Source organism: Sabethes cyaneus, chromosome 1 (assembly GCF_943734655.1).
Source record: "Sabethes cyaneus chromosome 1, idSabCyanKW18_F2, whole genome shotgun sequence".
Lineage (NCBI taxonomy): Eukaryota > Metazoa > Arthropoda > Insecta > Diptera > Culicidae > Sabethes > Sabethes cyaneus.
Window position 1 is genome coordinate 148,780,199 of NC_071353.1, and position 16,213 is coordinate 148,796,411.

General features: G+C 40.0%; 1 protein-coding gene across 1 annotated transcript in view; it reads right to left on the minus strand.

The window, feature by feature from the left end:
• Positions 1-16,213, minus strand: part of LOC128735700 (protein abrupt) — a 108,567-nt gene that overhangs the window by 21,008 nt on the left and 71,346 nt on the right. The window lies entirely within an intron of this gene.

Here is a 16,213-nt window from a genome sequence, read left to right on the forward strand (position 1 = left end):
GAACGTACATAAATAAATGTGTTTTCGTGACCCCGACGGAAAAAGGAAAAAGCGAACGAAACGAAACGAAACGAAACAAAAAAAAAATGCCAAAGAATCCTTCCCGGCTCCCGGGACGACGGTGGGTTGCAAAAAGTTGGTGCAAGGAATTTTCCGTTTGGCAAAAGAAGAGAAACGCTCGCAAGCGACGAACCAACCGGTGGCGGAGGCGGACTTTCCTGTCCGACCCCGAGTGTGTGTGTGGGGTTGTGGCACCGTTTGCGAATGGTCCTTTCGCAGCAAAGTATTGGCGATATCTTTCATAATCAGCCAGCTTTGCTTCATCCCTGTTTTTTGGTTAATGTATTTGGGTCCCGTATGTAGACCGTACGAGTGTGTGTGTGTGTGTGTGTGTGTGTGTGTGTGTGTGTGTGTGTGCTGTTTTGTATGTATGTATGTATGAAGGGACCGGGGAAAGGAAAAATGGACATTTCCTTTTGGATTATTTCTTAAACGATTTTATTTTTGCAAGCTGATTTTCTTGCATTTTACAGCGATCCAAGTTGGCGTCGTGTGAGCTGACGTGGTACAGGACAAGAGGAAAACTGCTTTTTTGCTTCTCCTGTTAGAGGAAGGAATATTTACTAAAATGGAATTTTTCACCCAAAAAAAAGCCCGAACCGACGATAATATCGTGTATATTTTTTGTGTGATTCGCCCACCCACCCTCAATAAAACGCGCAGCGTTTTTGGGTGTGAGTGGATGGAAGAAAGAAGGTTTGAAAATGCGATGGTCATAAAAAATAAGGGAGAGTGTTGTCCAGTAAAGTCCGGATAAATTACTTGTTTTCACACTGCTGCCTGCTGCCTTGCCTGACTGAAGAACGGAGCGAGGAAAAACTGACAAAAATCGATATTGTTATCAAGAAAGTAAGAGGTCGTTTGTGTGCTCTAGCTAGCTGCTTTTCTGGCTGCTGATGGAATGCAATTTTCGATAAGGGAAAATTTGTCTTGCCCCAGAGTACTTAGTACTTTGATGGGAAATGAAGTTTTTCAATTATTCGTTGCTTTCGCACAATGGAACCAAATTTCTGTTGAAAGCCAGTCTGCTTCTCAGTTGGTCGGTTGAAAATTTGGGATTGTATGAATAATCTTTTATTATGCAGAAAGCATATGAGTAATTCTCGCTGAAACGGGGCCACTACTGACACGAGGTGTTCAAATATTGGAACTTTTGCGCTTAATTGGTTGAAAATGGTTAAAAAAATAAGAATTACACTTTCAATACCTCGAAATAGTGGACCCCTCGTTCGCCAAGGGGCCTAACAGGTTCAAAAAAAGTTGAATTTTGAGTAAACGTTGGGATCTATATCATGTGATATTTCTTAAATTTGCCATGAAACAACTAACCAATGGCCCGGTTCTGTAAAGAAGAACAGGGCTTTTAGGAATACAAAAAAAATCGTGCAGTATTTTTCATAGCTCTTGTCGGTTTACACTATCATATGCGGCTTTGAAATAAACGAACAGGTGATGCGTGGGGACTTGGAATTGGCACGAATCACACACACGAATCGGTTGGTTATTGGCGATAGCCCATGAAGGATGACTTGGGTAAGCACATTGTAGCCGGTATTCCAGCTTATTGCCTTTCTTGTAGATTGTGCAGAAAACCCCGTCTTTCCACTCCTTCGGCAATCGTTCTGTATCCCAAATCTCAACAATCAATTGATGCCAACAGCTGTCCCACTTGTCCAGGCCCATTTTTATAAGTTCCGCTAAAAAGCTATCTATCCTTTCCAACTGCTTTGTCGTTCTTCAGCCCCTGGATGGCATTTTAACTTCGTTTATCGATGGAGGTGGCACATCTCGGATGCTTGCAAAGATAACATCGGACTGAAACGATTTGCTCCACGCAAAGCAGCAAAGCACAATAGAAAAGATGAAAGGGGATTCCCCATGGATGTGCATTTTGTCTGTTTACAAAACTTGCCTCTTAACGTGAAATATTTTTTTTTCCAAACATCAAATACTTATCAATCTTGTTTTTCTAATCTACTATCACCGTAATGGGAAAGTATGCGCTAGCCGCAAAGTTTAATTCACTGGAACGCTCGGAAACAACACCGCTACGTCGACATATCCCGAGGACGTTAGGTTTTCAACGAAATCTCCTCTGTGTTGTTAGCTGATCGACTTCTTTAGGATGGCTTAAAATTCCTTCACCAACTATTTTGCCAGCTGACGCTCCCATTGCCGATACAGACGCATTTTGCTTGCTTTCTCAAGTCAAAAGGTTATGGCCCACTGCTGAAGACCCGCGACAACGAAGCTATACTGAAGCTAATACTTTTGGACGCTGATCGATCATTACAGCAGGTACACGGCCGTATATTTCCTAAAGCAACAGTCAGAAGTGGTAGATCATTTTAAGCAATTTGTTCGTGCGGTTGAGAATCGTAATGGGAAAAATCCAAAATTCTAAGACCGGACCAAGGAAGGAAGAGAATTCATTAGCATCAAGATGGAGCAAAGGAAATTGAGTGTTAACCATTCACGACAGAGTACACACACCTCAACAGAACGGCAGCAAATCTATCGTTGGTTGAGCTGACGCGATGCATTCCTTCGCAGTTCTGGGCAGAAGTTGTAAACAGGGAGGCGCATCATTTGTTAGTGGATTTCAAGGCGGCGTACGATGCGGTCAAGTAATATGAGCTGCGGTAGCAGGTAATACTTTAACAGGGTTTTTTGGCAAAACTAATAAAGCTGATTCACTCAATTCTTCCACGTATTTTGCGAGCAAAGTTATTAGTTTGAGCTGGCTGAAAAGTATCAGTTCTCACTAACACTGAGAGTACGTGCCCTGCGAATGAGTAATGTGCGTTTGTTTTCAAATATTGTTTTCGTTCACTAATTCATCGTTTAACAATTCGCGTGCACAAAATGTCATGGAATTCCGGAACTCTTCAGACCCTTTTTGTACGATAATTTTGAAATATGCTGCTGCCTTGAGGTACATTGTCAGGACGTACCTATGTCAGGCAATCGTCAATATAGCAAATCTTCGAATTTGCGTAAATAGGGTAAGGAACAAGTTAAGCAGTGTCACCTATTTTAATCATTTGAGAATAAATGAGCCTAAAATGCACTTTTTATTCATATTTTCAAAATCTTTTGACAGGAACATCTTCACAACTCATTTATCCATACATTTAATTCACACAAACACAATTTACTGGGTTTCCGAACAGAAATATGATGAATTAAAAATTGTTGTCCAAAAACATACGTTTTTCAGCTGCTGAAGGCAAGGGGGCCGCTGCTGAAGGGAAGGATTTTCTCAGTAATTTAGTGAAGCTACGATGTGTTTCAATGTTATTTGCTTTGACAACACTGTTCTGCAGTCGGACCGTGTGCACTGCTTTGTTTGCCTCTTTTGTTCTCCCACCATCCATAAGAACAGCGAGTGAGACGTCAAACTCGCAGTTTCCCATAAAAACACTAGAGAATAAAAGAGACAACGAATACCGTTTGCCGAACGGTGCCATTCACCGCCGATGCCCCGATAAACAATTTAGACAGATGGCATTTCACGCATCTATGCCGATACGCTATGCCGATTACGCATCAGATGCCGATTAGCAGGTCGCGGATAGGAACGCGAACTTACTGAATAGGGGGAAAAGTTCGAGGGATTGTTTACGGGGACGTAAAAAAAATCAGATTTCAGGATTGCTTAAAAAAGCACCTTGAGGGTGAAAATATATTCGGTCTGATCAAAATTAGTTCCACCGCTCCAACTTTTAAAGCGGAAAATCAAAAGTTTAGCACAACAATAGTGTCTTCCAATGGTAACAGCTTGAAGAACTAAAGATAGCAAGAAGATTGGCATGCTGATATCCCCCACTTAGTCAATCCATCGCTTGTAATAAGGTAAAACAATCAGTGATCCGCTTAGACTGCTTAAAACCGGTTCTTTACCCTATGTGTGAGAAAACAAAACGAAAAATGTCTATGCCCCTTGTCCATACGCGGTTTGAAGTTAAGTTGAAATTAGTCTAAATTCAAGTCTAATTTAATGTCCTATCGTGGCAATTTCTGCTCTAATTACCAGTTCAGTTCCACGTCCAATTTGCAGTCCAATTTCAATAATTATTTTTTGTCCAATTGCACCCGAAAGCCCGCAGTTTTCGACCTAATCGAAATATAGACATAGTTTCTTCGACAAAGTTGTAAATAGCATAGCATAGTTTGACCGTCCGTGAGTTGCCCGCGAATGGTCTAGATCAGCTGAGATTGCACAAAGAGCCATCAGAATGATGCTTGGGAGTAGCAGATCATTCTCAGTGTGCATTTTCTGGTGATCTAATTCTTTGTGATGATCAACAGCAAAGCTGGCCACGCCCATGCATGTCAATTTGGGACGGAAAGGAATGTTAGTCCGACACTTGCTGCTACTAGAGACCGTGGAGTCCTCTGCATCATCCACAAGTGTCACAGGCAGGAGTTGTTGTTAGTGGAAATGAATTGATCTGGATCCACCGAGGCAGGTGGTGCGATCACTGTCATTCGAGCTTATTTAAGCTTTATTTTTTCTTAACTTCACGAGCCAAAAACGATAACTTTGTAAGGAAAGGTCCTAGAGATTTGGAATCTTCTACAAAAATGTGTATTTTGAGTCCTCCAATAATCACATAGAACCATATATTCTTGTAAAATGCCACCCACATAAGCTAAGTATGAAAAGCTAATTTTTAAAGAATTGGAAAATGCTCTATATCTCTGCACTCGATAGAGATAGAAATGTCATTTCTTTAACAAAGTTGTTTGCCTTTATATTTTCCATAGCTTTGCCGAAGAAACCATGTGTCTATTTACTAACACAAAAAAATGGACGTGTATCGAGCCTGTAGCGAACGCAAAACACATAAAACGCCGTTTTAGCTCTCATTTGGGTCGTTGGGGACAAGCGGAACCCATACAAGTTTATAGTACTTGACTTGAGCTTTAAGATGAAGCATTGATTTCATAAATCCACTTGCCCCGTTTTACCTCACGGGTTTGTGAAGCTATGGAAATTTAAAACTTGAATATGCGATAACTTAGAAAGTAAAAGTCCTGGAGATTTACGGTCTTCTGCAAAAACGTGCGTTTTGAGAGCTTCGATAATTATGTAGACCATTGTATTCTTGTAAAATGCAACTAACAAAAGTTAAGTATGAAAACCCAATTTTTAAAGAAGTTTTAAAGAATATGCCCTCTAGTTCAGCACTCGATGAAGATATCAATTTTATTTCTTCAGCATGGTTGCTTGTTTTTACATTATTTACAACTTTGCCGAAGAAACTATGTCTATATTTCCTAACACAAAAAAGTTTTTTTTTTATTTTCATTATAGTAAGCAATGACTAACTTTTGACAGTTTTAGACTAAGGGGGATATTCATACGAAGCAAATGGAAAAAAGCTCCGTTCTGAGATACAGGTTTGATACTTTCAGGATACAAACAGATACAGACAATTAACGCTTGCTTTTACAGGTTTTTTGTTGTACTTTTAAGTAGGAGTTGTTTGATCTGCCACCATTTGCTACCTTGGGAAATATTTGAGCTCAAAGAAGTACACTATTTTTCACCAAAAAAGCTCAAAATCTTCGAAACTTCAGATAATAACGTATAATAATGTTCTACAAAAACGTTGATTTTACCAAGATAAACAACTTTCTAGACTATTATGAACACGTAAAAGTTGACCAGAATAAGACAGGGTTTAAAAACCGTTTTGAAGGGTTTGTCGTGTCCACGAATAACACTTCATAGATAATTTCCATGAAGAGATACAAGTATGGTATCTTTGACAAAGTTGTTTGTATTGATATTTACTACAACTTTTCTGAAAGTACCAAATCTGTATCTCGAATATACGAGAAAACAAAATTTCGCATCTCACTTTTAAGGGAATTAAAACCGGGAGTGACTCAAAGGAGAATATCTGTTAGGTACGAAAAATTCATTTGATAACTGAAGGAAACAGTTTTTGCATATTTCTCTAAATTACTAATACAGTAAATTTTAAATTTCCGGAACAAGCTTTTGAGCACAAGGACGTGCGTAGAGTGGTGCAATGTTAGCTGCTGCCATCAACGAAGTGTCCTACGTCAACCGTGCGGTCGTGGCTTGTGCCATAACCGAACTGAATTTTTTTTTGTTTCATTTTTTTTGTCCCGGTAGGTAAGTTTTTTTTGTTGTTGCTGGTTACTCACATTTTGATGGATTCATTTTTTATTACTCGCGGTCTTTTTTTTCGGTTGTTGGTTGATGAGCAACAAAACTCAGTACGCGCGGTAAGTAAACTGGAAATGTACGCGACGACGACGACAACGACGACAACGGTGACGACGACGAATGTCGGTTGGTCGGTCTCGGCATTATATAGTTATGGATGGTGTACAACTTTTTACGCTTGTGTCAGGTTATGTAAAAAAAACTCGAAAAAAAAATTGAATAGACACTTTCAACCTATTTTTCTAAATGCGATTCGTCGTCACTTTAAAAGGTATTTAGAGTTTTTTTACTGTTTCGATTGTGTTTACGAACCTTTCGATTGAGAGTGCGACGGAGATATTCGGGTTAATTGAAAACTGTTGACATAGTAACGTAACAAATTTTGATAAACTTTTCCAGCCTTTCGTTGGAAGTCACTGGTCACAGTCTACTGTGATTGTTCCAAAATAACAGTCACAGTCTGACAATAGAAACAATCCCAAACAGAGACTGGCAAACGTTCTCTTTTCCACAGGGGTAAATTCTAATTTAAATTTAGAAATATAATTACAGGAAAAAATCAATGACTTGTACATCTTATTCACCAGCACTAATCGTTCAAAATTTTCACCCAACACGACACGACGACGGTGATGGGCACATCATGACGGCGCGGGGACTATGACCATTAAAACCGTTCCGGATTTTTTAGCTTCTCCTGTCTATTTTTAAATAGGTACGTGCTACCGGCCTGGCTTGGGCTGGCCTAGCCTTGCCTAGGGCTCTTCTTTTATTCTGATGATTTTTTTCTCTATTTCCTTTCTCCACCGTATTACCACCATTCCCGGACGGGCGGCGGGGGCCCTACCATATCGTGTGGCACACGTTACGTCCGTCGGTTTTAATTTAAATTTTGTGGGCTATTGATGACGCCTTCTTGCAGGTCTTTTTTCATATTTTTTTTTTTTTTTTCAAACCAAACCGTCTCCTCGCGCAATGGAACTCTGCCTGGCTGGCAAGCTGTGGTAGTGGCCTGTAACGAACAGAACGGAGTACTGAATCGAGAAAAAAAATTGTAATCGTGAAAAAAACCAAACACTGTGAGCTGCTGCACGGTAATAACAAGAAGTGAAAAAAAACGGAGCGGACCACGAATTTCATGGAACCAAATTAAAACGAGTAATGGTTCTTTTTTTATATTTCGTTTGCTGACTGAAGCTTTTGCGCTGCGATGGATGGATGGATGGTAGAGTGAAGTATTTTATTTTTTTTTTCATTTTGAATCCAACTAGTCGCTTCAAATCTTTTGCAAGAGCTGCGCCCGCCGAGGAGGGTTCCTCGGCGTGGCGGTGAGTTTTTGCCCGTAACGAATTGACGTAATACACGACGTCAACTTTTTTTTTTTTGGAAAGCATCATAATCGAGAAACTACCAAAATGTTGAAATTTCAAAGATATTTGTTATACGTTTTGAAACAGCACACCACTCAAAGCAGGCTCTGATGGAAACCGTTCTCAGAAAAAACTGTCAGTGAATGTAAACTTTTTCTGAACACCTCCCCGATTCCGATCGGTCGGTCCCGAAGGGGTACCCGAGCAAAAAACGACTCAAGCACTACGGTATTTGTTTGCCCGTCGAAACGGAAACTATTGCGAACCGGCACCGACCAAACCAAGCAGGCCAGTTTTGCAAATGTAATAGCAAAAATCCTGCCTGCCTGTTACTGTTTGCCGGTTGCCAAGTCTCCACTTTTATTAGCTGAGCGAGTGTTTTTTTGTTTCTCTCTGTGTGTTTGATTTGTTTTCATATCAGATAAAATTGCAAATAAAGTTTGAAAATAGGACAAAAAAAAAATGCTTTAGGACCAGTAAAAAAGCTCCTGCTCAGTCCGATTGTTCCCCGCAACTGTTGTGTGTCGTCATTGCATACGCATATCACATCTAGTCCTAGTGTTTGTGTGAGTTTCCATTTTTTTTTTTTCGAGTTCACTTTTTTGAGCGATTGATGGAAAACGGAGTGACAAAAACGACGAACGTGAATAGATAAGCACTCGTTTCTTTTTTTTTTTTGGTTTTGCTCTGTCATGTGCGGAATCGACATCCGGTTTTCGATATTAGTTTTTCGGGGTTCGAATTGTGCTGGGAAATTAAACTAGAACCTGAGTGGTAGGCTGCACCCATACATGCCGTAAATTGCACACAGGCGATTTTTGTAATGTCAGTTTTATCAACTAGGCAATTCATGTTAGAAAACATCCCTCTTTTCTACTATATTTGATTAGACTTAAGGATTAGCTAATCTCTCTATTGGATTCAGGTTGTTCTAATGTGAAATCGTAGATTTTATCGGATTTGTAAAAAATAAGTTTCCTTATTCACATTCTTCAATACTATTTCCTAGTAGGCGTTGACCAATCGTATAAAAAACACTGGTTTCAACTTACTATCTTGTGGTACATTAGAGTTTTCAATCGCAATATGAGCTCACGACCGAATGTTGCTATACCGGTCGAAAATGCTTGGGAAATACTGGATAGGAAGTATTACATCGTCCGCCATATTCAGCAGACTTGGTGCATTTCTTGGGTTGCCCTTTTTCAGCAGCGTCTTCAAGGTTGCCCTCCTGACAGAGCAATTATTGACAAATCTAAAACTGAAACTAGCTTCTTTCATTTCCAGTATTACCTTTGCTAGTAAAAGGCACTGTTCCTAACACACTACCTTGTGGCACTTCAAAATTAAACTTTGCATTGCATCCAATAGCTCTTCTCAGTTCTTTTACCTCACAGTTTGCGATTCACAGTCGGCCATAGCTCCGGGGCATTGCCCGAATTCCACTCTCCGTTAATCGCAGTAGTAATGTCATTGTCATTGTACCACTCACTCGCTGTTTGGTCCCACCTTGAAGAGTGACAACTTAAAAAGTCGTTTTCAGAAAAGCAATCCACTTTACTTGGTCCAAAACAAAGAAACAGCCACCTTTCCTGAAGGCTTTCTTTTCGATAAATTTCTTCGTTCATGATTCCAGAAGTTACTGGAGAGCATCACTTATCAGTTATGCTCCTTAATAAAAAGGAAACTGATCAGTTCTCAGCCAGCAGCTTGACCGATCTTTAGCCAAACGAGAAACTTTTTCTGGAAAATCAAGTGCTTTGGGTGTTTAGAAAATTTAAGAATGTTGATTTTGTCGTGAGAAAGTAACGACATGTAGAGCGTGGAAAAACCCGGAAACAGTTCCAGGACAGTGAACTGCAGGCCTTTTAGGACGAACAGAAAACTCAACAAATGCAGATCAATTGAATGTGTTTCAAGAAGTCAGTTCCATCTATGTTAGAAGGTCATGGGAAAGATCCAGAAGATAGAATAAAATGTGTTCCAAATGAGCTGAACGAAAGCACAGCTGGAAAACCGAAAATTCACATGTGAATCGGACTTTGACAGCCGATGAAAAGTGAATTTAATTCAGGGATCCTAAGATCTTGGGTAAGTTCAGAGGAATCGCCATGGACAAAGAACGAAGCTTTGTGTTCAGTGAGATTGAAAGGTGATATGATGGGCTACTCAAACTTGGTGAAACCACTAATGCCGAGCGCTACCGACAACAAATAATCAATTTACGTCGAGTTTTGGTTGAAAAATGATCAGAATAATAAGAAAAAGGCAGCACAAAGTGATTTTGTTGCATGCCAGTGCTCCACCACACACTGCAAAACCGATCATAGAAACAATTAAGTCATTCCTATACATGCGGCTTACTCGCCAGACTTTGGCTGCTTCTGACTACTTCCTAGTTGCGACAACTAGCGTCGGTCAAGTTACTGAGGAGACAGCAACACATGAAAATGTGTTAAAAAAGTTATGCACCTGCGCCACTTCTTCTAATTTGTCGCCAAGAAATGGCCCTAAAGGATCCTACACTCAAAACGGCTAGAGCTCATCGGTCACGCTATTTCAGCGTCCAGGAGATCCTAAAACATAGCCTAATTCGGCGTGTAAAATGCTTTCCCGTAACCCGTTGTTTGAAGTAGATGGTTGATGACACACAGAATGATAATTTATTTGTGAATTTCAAGGCGACATACGATTCAGTTAAGCGAAATGAGGTGTGGAAGAAATTGCAGATAATTTTCCTCGAAGCATTTAGAAAAATCGTTTCTTTATAATTTTGTTCAGCTCCTCCTTCGACGCTGTCTTTATCTCCTCAATCGTCCGTGGCGCAGTGTCGTCCTTTCATGGGCCTTTTCAGTTTCGGGAACAAGAAAAAGTCACAGGGAGCCAGGTCTGGTGAATATGGTGGGTGAGGCATTATTGAAGTGTTGTTTTTAGCCAAAAATTCGCGCACAAGTAATGATGCATGAACAAGGGCGTTATCATGGTGCAAAAGCTAATTTTTGTTCCTCCACAACTCCGGGCGTTTCTGGCGGATTGCTACTCGCAAATTGCGCATTACTTGAAGGCAATATTCCTTATTGATTGCGGCAAGAACTCATAATGTACCACGCTCCTGCAATCGAAGAAAACTGCCACCAAAACCTTCACCATTTTTTGGAATAGATAAAAATTGGAGACAAGCTAAAAAATCCCCCTCTATCTAAAACTGTCAAAAGCTAGTCATCGCTTACTATTATAATGAAAATAAAAAAAAACTTTTTTATATTAGGAAATGTAGACGTCGTTTCTTCGGCAATGTTGTAAATAATGTAAAAACAAGCAGCTTTGCTGTGCTCACGGAGCACATACGCGCCATTGTCGTGTTCGACCGGCTGAGTACAAACTGAAAGCGGAGAGTGGCGGAAGCGTATGAACCACGAGCTACTACACGGATACTACTTGGAGAGATTCCCATTGTAAAAGCAAAGCCCTGGGTATAAACGTCCTTAAGAACTTGACGCTTTTTTTGGACAGACTTCGCAGCCGGTTATTAGAGTACAGGAAAATTACGGGGCTAGTGCAAAGATCCTATTGTATTGACTATAAGCAGCACCACCCAGTCGAGATTCGAACATACGACGACTGTCTTGTCAGGCCAGCATCGCACTCCGGAGCTAACTGGACGAGGCTATCGTGGACCGAACACGTCCGTAAAGATGCCGGATGACAATGCGGCAAAAAGGTTCTCTTCAACAACCGCGCGGGCACCAGGAATAACGGGGGTCGACGAGCAAAATGGCTCGGTCGAAAGTGCTTTGTGACGTCTGAAGTGGCAACGACTGGTCCAAGATCCAAACACGAGCCATCCCGGCTCGATGTTGCTGACGACGAGAACAAATGAGGCAGATACTCCTAGGCGTTTTAACTTTCTCAAAAGCAGACGATGATCGACACGATCAAACGCAGCTTTAATATCGGTGTAAACAGTACCCACCTGGGCTCCTTTCTCAATACACCCGTAGATATTTCAAATACTTCAAATATCTAGCACAATGAAGTGTTTCTTCGGTGGTTTGAAACATTGCTGTTTGTTTATTTTATACACAGTCAAAACGACAGACTTCATCCAAATTATTGAAAACGTTTCCTTGCATAGAGATCTGTAAGAGCGGAACGGTACATTTTTTTAAATATGCGAGTGGGAATTCGGTTCAGAAATAGCAGACGATTTCATAAAGTTCTTGAAGGGCTGATACAGTTGGAGATGATAGGTTTTCTTGAAAATCTGGCAAACACAAATAAAAGTGTCTGGTCATTCAACCAATCTTTAATTGGTTCTCTGGAAATGGTCGCTATTGAATGCAACCGCGAATAATCAATCCTCTATCGATCTCGCTATTATTGATAGACCGTGAAGTAGCAAACATACTCTCAGGTCACTAGCATACAGTAAACTGTCTAGACTAGACTTATCATGGCTACGATGGATGGGATCCAGTGCTGTGTGAGAATCTCGGGTGGATTGTCGGACAATTTATGCGAAAGAATCGAGAAAACCTCAATTTCCGAAATTTGCTGCGAACAAAACCACCTAAGGTGACGATGTTCTGACCAAATCATAACACTTTGAGTGATTTAAATGCTTCAAAACTGGTAATTTAAATGTCAAGGAAATTCGACGATGAAAACCCTCCTTAGTGTAGACTCCTGCCAATCGCTCACGACCGAATGTTGCTACGCCAGTGGAAAATACTTGGGAAATACTGGCTAGGAAGTTTTACATCGCCCGCCATATTCAACAGACTTGGTGCACTTCTTGGGTTGCCCTTTTCCGGTAGCGTCTTCAAGGTTGCCCTCCTGACAGAGCAATTATTAACAAATCTGAAAATGAAATTAGTTTCTTTCGTTTCCAGTATTCTAGCTGAATGTTGCATCGGTATTGTCACTCCTAAACCCTTTGCCAGTACTTTTAACAGTATAAAAGGCATTGTTCCTAACACACTACCTTGAGGCACTTCAAGTTCTCAGTCTTTTTACCTCACAGTCTGCTATTCACATTTGGGCAGAGACCTTCCGGGGAAATGGCCGAGCTTCACTCTGCGGAAAACGCAGTGACGTCATTGTCACTGTACCACTCACTCACTGGTCCTTCACTAGTCCAACTTGAATAGTGACAACTTGACAAGTCGTTTCCAGGCAGAAAGCCAGAAGGCAATCAACCCAGTCGTTCAGTTTCCGGTAGAAGGGACTTTTTTTTTGTCGGAAGGTTTGACCACTGCGACCATTATTTTGATCTATTGTGGTATAGATGGCACTTGATTTCGGCTCTATAATTTCACTTCAATGGAAAATACCTACGAGGAAGTTCGAAAAAAAGGGGAATCGACAGCTTGATTCCAGCAGGATAGGAGAAGCTCGACCATTTCGTTTGCGGAGCAGTCGGTGAACGCAGAACGCGTACCGCCGCGGTGTCCCGCAGTGTCTGTAACCAATATGCTACGGTTTCCGCAAAAAAAAATCAATCGACCTTTCTTTCCTGTTCGTCGGAATATGTACCGTTGAGATTACAAGACACATGCCATTAAAGTATGTGAGGAAAAGTAACGGTCCAAAGTTACTTCCGTGTGGTACATCAGACCTTGGCTTGGCACGCTCTTTTCGCTTAAATTTTGTTCTTTCGATTACTGCACCGGGCATTTGTAGAATATAGCTCGTTGGGGCGGGAAGGCCTGGTCACCGTTACGTAAATTACAAAATTTACGTAAACACGGCGTAGAACTCCTTAATTCGCGTAAAAAACACGCAAATTTTCAAAATCTGCGTTAAAACCGAATAAATTTGCGTGAAATAATCCGCGTTAATTCGGAAATTCATGCGTGTAATTCATCGTTATGTTTTTGTTTTGTTTTTTTGTCACCTTTTCGCTGTGTTTAGACGTTTTTTCTGTCGTCTTGCGTTATATTTTGTCACCTTTTTGCAAACTGATGTCGTCTTTAGGTTGTCTTTTTGTGGCGTTTTTGTCGTCTTATTGATGACTCATCCACCCTTTGGTCTCCTTATCGTTTTCCGTCTCCTTTTTGTAGTCTGTCGTTTTTGTGACGTTTTTTGATTCGATTTGTTGTGGTTTTTGCGTTTTTTGTCATTCTTTGACGTCATTCTTGTTTTGTTGCCTTTTCATCGTCTTTTTGTCTCTTCAAGTTTTGTATTTTTTTACTGCCTTTTTATCGCGTTTTTTATGTCTTTTTGTCGTCTCTTTATTGCCTTATCGTCGTCTCTTTGTCGCTTTTGTGATGTGTTTGGTTACCTTTTTGTCGTCTTTTTGTCATCTTTCTGCCGTCTTGTTGTCCTTTTTTCAGACATATTTTTGTCATTTTCCATCCCATCTTTATCTCAACTCTTAGTCATATTCCTTTCGTCTTTTTGCCGTTATTTTGTCATCTTTTGAATGTAACATTTGTCGTTTTTTGTTTATTGTATTTTTGTTGTCTTTTTTCAGTCTTTTTGTCGCATGTTTGACGTCTTTTCAACGTCCTCTTTTATCGTTATTGTGCCCTTTTTTCGTTTTCCGTCCACTTTTTGTTGACTTTTTGTCGCCATTCGGTCATTTTTGTTGTCTTTTGTCATCTCTTGGTTGTCTTTTTAAAGACTTTTTGTCGTTCTTTTCACGGTTATTTTGTCGTCATTCCGTCGTCCTTTAGTCGTTATTTTGTCTGCTCTACATCGTTTAATGGTTGTGGTTTTGCCTTTTTTTGCATCTTTCCACCGTATTTTCGTTGATTTTTGACGTCTTCTCGTCATTTTTTGTGTCTTGGTATTAAATTTTTTTATCGAGTTTTAGTCATCTCTTCGTCGTTTTTTTTTTGTCATCCTTTTTTCATATTTTCATCGTTATTTTGTCTCGTTTCGACGCACGTCGTAAATCCCAAATTTTATTTATAATACCGCGCAATTTCCAGAATTTGCATAAAAATCTGGGTAAGCTCCGAAATTTCCGTAATTAAAAGCACATTAGCATCACTACGGGTCGCTCCTGTCCATCATTTTCGAAAGAAATTAATCAAAATGTAATGTTTGGCTAAGTATGTAAAGAATTGCCAGCAACTAAACTGATGCAAAGCAGCAAATGAAACGATCAAAACTATTCTCGGATAAGAGAGTCTGGAAAGAGGCTGATTTTCCTCGCTTTGAAAATTCTGTGTCGCGACACATGCACAAATGCAAGTCAACAGCTCCGAACAAATTCTTGCAGTGCCTATATGATGGATACAATCTGGTAAAAGGAAAGGATGACCGCTTACTTTTAGATGATGTTTCACCTTTAGGACATCAATTTGGACTAATTTCAAGCTTAAATGTTAAAGGCGGTTGAAGAAAAGGGGTGGTTGAATACTTTAAGAAAATTGTTTACCTTCAGGACATCACATTGGACTAGGTTTAATGTTGAAACGATAACATCGGTTGAAGCAAAGGGGTGGTTTTGCACTCTGAGGTACTTCCCAAGCACAGGTATCAAATTGATACAGGTTCGACTTATTGGGACGAGGAGTTTCTGTCACTTTTGTGCAAAAACCCCGTGCAAACCCTGATGACGTCTTTTCTTCGACCTATCACGGTGCAAGGATTTTTAGTTGGACAATGCTGCATTATTTTCAGTTTTTTAATAGTGTACACTTACGAAATAATAGCGTTCTTCGTTTGAACCAATTCTTATAAGATGTTCCGATCGATTGGTGCAAAAATATTGAAAACCACTGACCACTTTTCGAAAAAAGATTTTTTGGAACGACACCCTACCCAGCCAAACCTTACCGTAAGACGTAGTCCTACGTCAAAACCATTGTATTTACTGATCAAGTGTCCCAAGGCACTATGGGCCAGAAATTAAAATTTCGGGACAAATATATTTGCGGTTAAACGGCGTGTCTCAGCTCAATGTGGTCTTCGGCAACTTTTTGAATGAAAAAATGATGCACCTTTGAAGGGGTCGTCCAATATTTACGTGTTACTTTAACAACAATTTAAGTAATAATTTTTTTAGTAAATCTTTTTTCACCTTTTTGGTTTCAAAATATTAAATATAAATCAATTTTAAGTATTTTTTCTGAAGATATCAAACTTCTATCTTTTACCCATTTTCAGCAATAGATCTTTGTTTATAAACGACCCCTCAAATCACATTTCTTCTTGTAACATGTTTATTTCAACAGACAGCTCAATGTGATGTTCTAGAAAACATTTTGCACATAAAAGAGGAATATTTAGCGTAAAAAACCGCGAAAATTTTGGGAAGAGAGACAGTGTGTGTGTGTGTGTGTGTGTGAGAGAGAGAGAGAGAGAGCAATTTGGCTAAAAGTTAGGCGCTTGAAGCGTATTGAACAGTATTGCTGAAAATTAAATTTGCAAACTCAAATTCTGGGGAGCGTTAATTATCAAATAATCTCATTTGAAGAAAACTTTTACGGTGCAATATCTTAAAAACGGGTCTCTGGGGTCTGATCGGTTCACAAACCCTGCTAATGGAAGGCTAAACGATCAAATCCACGACCTTCGGAGTTATTCAATTCACACAGTTTCCTCGTTACCTCATTTTCTGACTGGT